General features: G+C 50.5%; 1 protein-coding gene across 5 annotated transcripts in view; it reads right to left on the bottom strand.

Moving 5' to 3' along the window:
- Positions 1-7,917: 7,917 nt before the first annotated feature.
- The window catches only part of LOC119269179 (putative pentatricopeptide repeat-containing protein At1g13630), a 7,776-nt gene continuing 6,832 nt past the window's right edge, over positions 7,918-8,861 (bottom strand). For all 5 annotated transcript variants that reach the window (XM_037550971.1, XM_037550964.1, XM_037550978.1 and 2 more), the window contains 2 exons: positions 8,623-8,773; positions 7,918-8,545 (listed from right to left, as the gene is read on the bottom strand). The gene's annotated coding sequence lies outside the window, so the exon portion shown is untranslated. The remainder of the gene's footprint in view (positions 8,546-8,622; positions 8,774-8,861) is intronic.

Here is an 8,861-nt window from a genome sequence, read left to right as displayed (position 1 = left end):
CTAGGTGGGAGCGACCGAAGGATTCTGTCAATGACCACCTCGTCCGGGAGGTTAATGTCCAGCTGGGACAAGCGGTTGTGCAACCCAGACATTTTGAGTATGTGCTCACTGACAGAACTATTTTCCTCCATCTTACAACTGTAGAACTTGTCGGAGACTTCATATCTCTTGACCTGGGCATGAGCTTGGAAAACCATTTTCAGCTCTTCGAACATCTCATATGCTCCGTGTTGCTCAAAACGCTTTTGGAGCCCCGGTTCTAAGCTGTAAAGCATGCCGCACTGAACGAGGGAGTAATCATCAGCACGTGACTGCCAAGCGTTCATAACGTCTTGGTTCTCTGGGATGGGTGCTTCACCTAGCGGTGCTTATAGGACATATGCTTTCCTGGCAGCTATGAGGATGATCCTCAGGTTCCGGACCCAGTCCATATAGTTGCTGCCATCATCTTTCAGCTTGGTTTTCTCTAGGAACGCGTTGAAGTTGAGGTTGACATGAGCGTTGGTCATTTGATCTACAAGACATTTTGCAAAGGTTTATAGACTAAGTTCATGATAATTAAGTTCATCTAATCAAATTATTTAATGAACTCCCACTCAGACAGACATCCCTCTAGTCATCTAAGTGATACATGATCCGAGTCAACTAGGCCGTGTCCGATCATCACGTGAGACAGACTAGTCATCATCGGTGAACATCTTCATGTTGATCATATCTTCTATACGACTCATGTTCGACCATTCGGTCTTCCGTGTTCTGAGGCCATGTCTGTACATGCTAGGCTCGTCAAGTCAACCTAAGTGTATTGCATGTGTAAATCTGGCTTACACCCGTTGTATTCGAACATTAGAATCTATCACACCTGATCATCACGTGGTGCTTCGAAACAACGAACCTTCGCAACGGTGCACAACTAGGGGGAACGCTTTCTTGAAATTATTGTGAGGGATCATCTTATTTAAGGTACCGTCGTTCTAAGAAAATAAGATGTAAAACATGATAAACATCACATGCAATCAAATAGTGACATGATATGGCCAATATCATTTTGCTCCTTTTGATCTCCATCTTCGGGGCGCCATGATCATCATCGTCACCGGCATGACACCATGATCTCCATCATCATGATCTCCATCATTGTGTCTTCATGAAGTTGTCTCGTCATCTATTACTTCTACTACCATGGCTAACGGTTTAGCAATAAAGTAAAGTAATTACATGACGTTTATGTTGACACGCGGGTCATAAATAAATTAAGGCAACTCCTATGGCTCCTACCGGTTTTCATACTCATCGACATGCAAGTCATGATTCCTATTACAAGAACATGATCAATCTCATACATCACATATATCATTCATCACATCCTTTTGGCCATATCACATCACACGGCATATGCTGCAAAAACAAGTTAGACGTCCTCTAATTGTTGTTGCAAGTTTTTACGTGGCTGCTAAAGGTTTCTAGCAAGAACGTTTCTTACCTACGCCAAAACCACAACGTGATATGCCAATTTCTATTTATCCTTCATAAGGACCCTTTTCATCGAATCCGATCTGACTAAAGTGGGAGAGACAGACACCCGCTAGCCACCTTATGCAACTAGTGCATGTCAGTCGGTGGAACCAGTCTCACATAAGCGTACGTGTAAGGTCGGTCCGGGCCACTTCATCCCATGATGCCGCCGAATCAAGATAAGACTAGTAACGGCAAGTAAATTGAAAAAATCGACGCCCACAACAACTTGTGTTCCACTCGTGCATAGAAACTACGCATAAACCTGGCTTTGGTACCACTGTTGGGGAACGTAGCAGAATTTTAAAATTTTCTACGCATCACCAAGATCAATCTATGGAGTCATCTAGCAACGAGGGAGAGGAGTGCATCTACATACCCTTGTAGATCGCGAGCGGAAGCGTTCAAGAGAACGGGGTTGAGGGAGTCGTACTCGTCGTGATCCAAATCACCGAAGATCCTAGTGCCGAACGGACGGCACCTCCGTGTTCAACACACGTACGGTTGGGGAAGACGTCTCCTCCTTGATCCAGCAAGGGGAAGGAGAGGTTGATGGAGATCCAGCAGCACGACGGCGTGGTGGTGGAAGCAGCGGTGATCTCGGCGGGGTTTCGCCAAGCTCCAACGAGAGAGAGAGGGAGGCGCCAGGGACTTGGGTGTGGCTGCCCTCCCTCCCTCCTATATATAGGGCCCCTAGGGGGGCGCCGGCCCTAGGAGATCCCATCTCCAAGGGGGGGCGCCGGCCAAGGGGGGACTTGCCCCCCAAGTCAGGTGGGGCGCCCCCACCCCTAGGGTTTCCAACCCTAGGCGCGGGGGGAGGCCCATGGGGGCGCACCAGCCCACCAGGGGCTGGTTCCCCTCCCACTTCAGCCCATGGGGCCCTCCGGGATAGGTGGCCCCACCCGGTGGACCCCCGGGACCCTTCCGGTGGTCCCGGTACAATACCGATTACCCCTGAAACTTTCCCGATGGCTGAAACTGGACTTCCTATATATAAACCTTTACCTCCGGACCATTCCAGAACTCCTTGTGACATTCGGGATCTCATCCGGGGCTCCGAACAACTTTCGGGTTACCGCATACTAATATCTCTACAACCCTAGCGTCACCGAACCTTAAGTGTGTAGACCCTACGGGTTCGGGAGACACGCAGACATGACCGGGATGACCCTCCGGTCAATAACCAACAGCGGGATCTGGATACCCATGTTGGCTCCCACATGTTCCACGATGATCTCATCGGATGAACCACGATGTCGAGGATTCAATCAATCCCGTATTCAATTCCCTTTGTCAATCGGTACGTTACTTGCCCGATATTCGATCGTCGGTATCCCAATACCTCGTTCAATCTCGTTACCGGCAAGTCACTTTGCTCGTACCGTAATGCATGATCCCGTGACCAAACACTTAGTCACATTGAGCTCATTATGATGATGCATTACCGAGTGGGCCCAGAGATACCTCTCCGTCATACGGAGTGACAAATCCCAGTCTCGATCCGTGTCAACCCAACAGATACTTTTGGGGATACCTGTAGTATACCTTTATAGTCACCCGGTTACGTTGTGACGTTTGGTACACCCAAAGCACTCCTACGGCATCCGGGAGTTACACGATCTCATGGTCTAAGGAAATGATACTTGACATTGGAAAAGCTCTAGCAAACGAACTACACGATCTTGTGCTATGCTTAGGATTGGGTCTTGTCCATCACATCATTCTCCTAATGATGTGATCCCGTTATAAATGACATCCAATATCCATAGTCAGGAAACCATGACTATCTATTGATCAACGAGCTAGTTAACTAGAGGCTCACTAGGGACATGTTATGGTCTATGTATTCACACATGTATTATGATTTCCGGATAACACAATTATAGCATGAATAATAGACAATTATCATGAACAAGGAATATAATAATAATCATTTTATTATTGCCTCTAGGGCATATTTTCAACATAAAGATTACCCCTCTTGTGACATGCCTACTATGCGGTTATGCCTCTAAGTCGTGCTCCGACACGTGGGAGATATAGCCGCATCGTGGGTGTTACAACACCCACCCTGCTGTTCAAGCTAGACATCAAGAAGGCTTTTGACTCGGTTAGATGGGACTTCCTTATGGACCTCTTGAGGCACCTGGGGTTCCCGTCCAGATTTCGCGATTGGGTTTCTGCACTCCTCTCCACTGCCACCTCGAGGGTTCTTATCAATGGGGTGGTGGGTGATCCGATGAAGCACGGTTGTGGCCTCCGGCAGGGAGATCCACTATCTCCGCTGCTCCTTGTCCTGGCAATCGACCCCCTGCATCACCTCCTCAACAAGGCCACTGCACAAGGACATCTTCAACCCATCCGCGGAAGTGCACCGACCATCAGGGCGTCCTTGTACGCAGACGATGCCGCCATCTTTGTCAAACCCACCAGGGTTGACGTCCAATTTCTTGCTTCCTCCTTGGCTGCTTTTGGGGAGGTGACCGGCCTGCATACTAACTATACCAAAAGTTTGGTGGCTCCTATTCGTTGCAACAACATAAATTTGGATGACATTCTCGAGTTCTCCCCGGCGGTGCGCACGGCTTTCCCAATGCGGTACCTTGGCCTTCCGCTATCGGTCAAGTGTCTCAAGAGCATTCATTTTCAACACCTTGTGGACAAGGTCGCATGCAAGCTCCCACCATGGCTGGGAAGACACGTCGGCACTGCTGGGCGTGTGGTGCTTGTAAAGGCGGTCCTCACGGCCATTGCAATTTATCATCTCACGTCTCTCGACATCCCCGTGGAGATCCTAAACACAATTGACCGACTTCGACAAGCTTACCTTTGGGTGGGTACCGACAAAGTCTCGGGAGGGTCATGCAAGATCAATTGGGACCTCCTTTGCAAGCCTAAACAGTTTGGTGGCTTGGGTGTGGTTAATTTGAACAAATTCGCTTAGGCCCTCCGACTTCGATGGCTATGGTTCGAGTGGGTGAAGAAAAGCAAGTCTTGGGTTGGCATGGGGTCTCCATGCACCGAGGACGATCGCATTTTTTTTGCGGCTGCTACAATGGTTATAGTGGGAAATGGGCGCACGGCCAGATTCTGGCACTCCCCTTGGCTGCATGGTCTCTGCCCCCGTGACTTAGCACCGAACATTTTCGCCATCTCCCGCAAGAAGAATTCCTCCGTTCAGCAAGCCCTCACCAACAACAGCTGGATCTCCCTCATTGACACCTCCAATGGCCTATCTTTTGCACACGTCCAACAGTTTGCCGACCTCTGGGAGAAGATATCCATGACCTCTCTGAATGATGACACAGAAGATTCAATCATCTGGAAGTTCACCAAGGATGGGGTGTACTCTGCTTCCTCTGCTTACAAGGCACAGTTTGAGGGTCTCACATCGTCCGATCTCGTTCACTCTGTATGGAGGGTTTGGGCCACCCCTCGGTGCAAGTTCTTTGCTTGGCTAGTCCTTGAAAACAGGATTTGGACATCGGATTGTCTCATACGTCGCGGATGGCCAAACTGTGGCCTCTGCCCACTTTGCAAGCAATGCCAGGAGTCGGCAGCCCATCTCCTCTTCCATTGCCGCTTCACCATCCGCATTTGGAACCATATTCTCACGTGGCTTGGCATGCATCACATTTGTACGGCGATATGGCAGACGAGGATTCGGCGAAAGATTGATGGAATGACAACCTTCAGATTCGCCTTGGCTCCCCTAAGGTGCTAGCCTCCTTGATGATGCTTATCTCATGGGAGATATGGACAGAGCGTAACGCTAGGGTCTTTCGAGACACGATCATCCCTTCCATGGTCCTAATCTGTAAGATCAAAGAAGAGGTGTCTCTTTGGGCAGTGGCAGGTGCAAAGCACATGAGTGTTGTAATGCCGCGAGAGTAGACATTTTATTTTGCCGTCTTGCGGCCCTTATTCGATAACTCCTTTTTTAATCAATGAAATGGCAAATCTTTTGTCTTGTTTCAAAAAGAAATATAAGAGACGATTAATGTTGAGCCATTAGAACATGTATATGCCGTTGCAATGCACGGACAGCTAGTTTGTCACTGTAATCGGGGAGTTATTCTAACCAAACAAGCTCTCAAGGGCGACCCGACGTGGATTAGCTGGAGGAACGTGCGTACACCCTATGGTGCTTATCCGATTCAGCTGTGAGTGCAGAGTGCACTGCCGAAACGGAGCGCGAAAGCAGGAAAACACACGCGCGCGCACACACACACGTCGAGTTCCCGTGTCAATCTTGGCTCCCTCCCTCCCGTGATGGAGCCAAACAGCGATGCTGCTGTCTCGTGTCGGCCGGGGTTAGCTGGTGGAGCGTCTTCCCGCCCTCGCCCTCGTGCCAGCATGAGGCACCGAGCCGAGTGCAGGTCTGACCTCTGTGCTCGGTCCACGTCTGACCTATCCCTCTGTGCTCGGTCCACGTCTGGACTGGATTCAGGATGAGAGCCGTCCCGCGCACTGGCCCGCCACGTTGGCTTCTCCTCCATTCCGAGCACCTGCGAGCGATCGATCATCCGGGAACTTCGACGTAAGTGCCAGGGTCAGTGGCCCAATTGTGCTTGTCTTGCTGTAAAACCTTTACTATTACCAGCCGCGTAGTCATTATTCCTCGAACCCCACTCACTCACTACGCGGTCCCATGCATACGTCCATGCCGTGTACCCAGTCACCGTTGTGACAGTTTATGCCCAGCCCAAACCAGAAACAAAGAAAACCCGATAGGAGGGAGGGACGGACGGAGGAATTGTGACGGGCAGGAACGTTCCAATTTTTCATCAACCTATAGCAAACCAACAAAGGCAACTGATGATGCCGCTCAGGAGCCAGGTGCGACAGAGCAGACAAGGAGGGCCAGGCGCTGCATGGCCGGAGCCGGCCCGGGGACAGCGGCAAGCGACCGGACCGGTGGGACGGCGACGGGGTTCCTTCTCACGACTAGTACTCCTAGCCAGACCCCGGCACCGGCAGTCGCGCGACACAAAAGCCCGGAGGCGCCCTACGTCCAGCGCTGCCTCACTGCCCTCGCCTCGCCGCATCATTTCAGACACGACCCCGACCTTGCCTCCCCTCCCCTCCCCTCACTACTCGATCGATCGACCTCGCTAGCTGCTGCGCGGTCCGATTCACTCTCCACACACGCACTAGAATCTACACGGATGGACGGATCGTGCAGTGCGTAGGTAGGGGGCTGGGCTGGTTGGTCGTCGTGCGTGATGAGCCGGCCGGCCGGCTGGCCGGCCACGTATGCGGGCAACCGTCCCGGGGAACCAGGGTCGCTGCTCATCGATCGGACTTCACCGGACCGGACATGTACGTGTGTACGTGTATTTAGCTAGCCATGTATACGTAGACTGAGATGATAGCACCAGCGAATAGTGTTGCGGCGACCGATGACAGCGTCTTGACGTCTACACAAAAATCTGCATGTGCCGAGGGCTTGAGGTGATGAACTGCGAGCAGTGGCCGGTCGGCGCATGTGCATGATACTCCACGTCGATCTACAGATAAGTAGGAGTACTCCTAGATGCACATGCATCAGTCCATTTCCCTGTGTCTAACGTACCCCTTCTGAGATTTCTGGCATGCTCTTCTTGCCACAGCTTTTGCAAGCAAAACACACAGGCTGCGCATCGATGCTTCCATCCGTCCGCTGGCCAAGGCAGGCAGCAGAATGATCCCAGGAGCCCTGACGCCAACGGCGTACCCACACGACGGCGGTCGGGAGGGACATCGATCGTCATTGCCGGCGCAGCACCGTACCTGGCCCATGATTCTGCCGGAATCCCAACCTATCCATGCATCATCTGCTTCTGCTGCCTTCACAAGACATCAGAGAAAATGTGTGTACACAGCAGCAACAGATGCAGATGGCTGGCTCTTGGAAACTAGACATCGTTTTGATGGATGTCGCAACCCTGCTGCCGTACCCTCTTGGCCTCTTTTCTTTCTCTCTTTTGAGGTAGCAACACTGCTGTAAGTTGACTTGGGGACGGAACCGTATCTTCGCGTCCGTCCAACTGTATAATTTGGACAAACCAAGAATTTCTTCGGACGTGGCCAAAGTGTCCGTCCCCTACAGCCAACTTTCCGAGACTTTGTCCGCTAGCACCTCGTCCTTGGTCGCTGTGGGCATCAGATCAAGATCAGACAGTTTGGCGCCATGCCTTGCTTTGCATAAACATGGATTTCCAATCCCGGATCTTCACTGTTTTTTGCGTGTAGAATCTTTTGCTATTTACCTACATGGTGTTTGCAACAAAAGAACAAAAACTTGTTCTCATCTTACACATCGGTACAAGATCCGCACCAGCAAGTCTTTCTACTCTTCTCACGTCAACAAGATGGCGTATATCACTTCTCATGGCACGAGAAAAAACAGAGCTCCCGAGCACAAGCCTTGGCTGTGCCGTCTGTTCAGCGGATACATACATACAGTTGAACAATGCACATCACTGATTTCGTACCTCTTCTTAATACAAACAACTGTTGTCTCTGACCAGTAAGCATGATCTGATTACAACATACGTCAACAACAGAACAACTGTACATGATGAACAGACACGCATGCAATTGCGAGAAACTGCATAAAACGCGGAGCCTCGCTCAGTAAAGGATCGTAAACGACTAGAGCACATCAAGGACGAAAACTAACAGGAACGTGCCCTGAGGAGTGTTAACAGCAGGCCACCACCCATGTACCGATCCCTCAAGTTTTGGCTTTCGGTGATGCACCAGATTGCTCATTTAGATCTCAGGAGATGCTAGCTCCATGGAAGAAATCTTGCACAAGGTTGTGGACCACCCTGCCCAGATAGATAGATGCCTAGCCTCAGGCCATGTCCTCTTCCATCCGACAAGTGCGTTCATGCTTCATGGATTTCCTGGGATCAACTTGGTTTTCCGTGAGGATGCTCGCACAGTGACCGTTGAATAGCAAAGTAAAATTGTTGTTACAGTGCTGATGTTCCACTGGTTCGGTGGCATCTTTCTGTGCCGTTGGAAGTACATATCCCCCCACCTGCAGCATCTGTAAGTCATTTCTCAATGTTGTACCAGCATTATAAGGGTAGACTGAAACAGCAAAAACATTTGCACCTCTGGTCAGCCCCCGATTACGCTTAATTGGCTGGCTCCATGACTACCGCAACTGGCAGATTCACGTTCAGATTCTTTCCTAACTTGTTACTCCAGCCAACGACGAGGTAGGGCTGGGCGATGGTGACGGCTCACCTTAATGCCATTCAATCTAAGAATAAGAGAATAATCTTTCTTCAGAAAAGTATGCCATAACTCCTACAGTGAATCTATTGAAAGCGCACAGATATTCCGATACA

This window comes from Triticum dicoccoides, chromosome 1A (assembly GCF_002162155.2).
Source record: "Triticum dicoccoides isolate Atlit2015 ecotype Zavitan chromosome 1A, WEW_v2.0, whole genome shotgun sequence".
In the NCBI taxonomy this organism is placed as follows: domain Eukaryota; kingdom Viridiplantae; phylum Streptophyta; class Magnoliopsida; order Poales; family Poaceae; genus Triticum; species Triticum dicoccoides.
The sequence above is the reverse complement of the archived record's forward strand: the minus strand, read 5'-3'. Positions and strand labels throughout refer to the sequence as shown.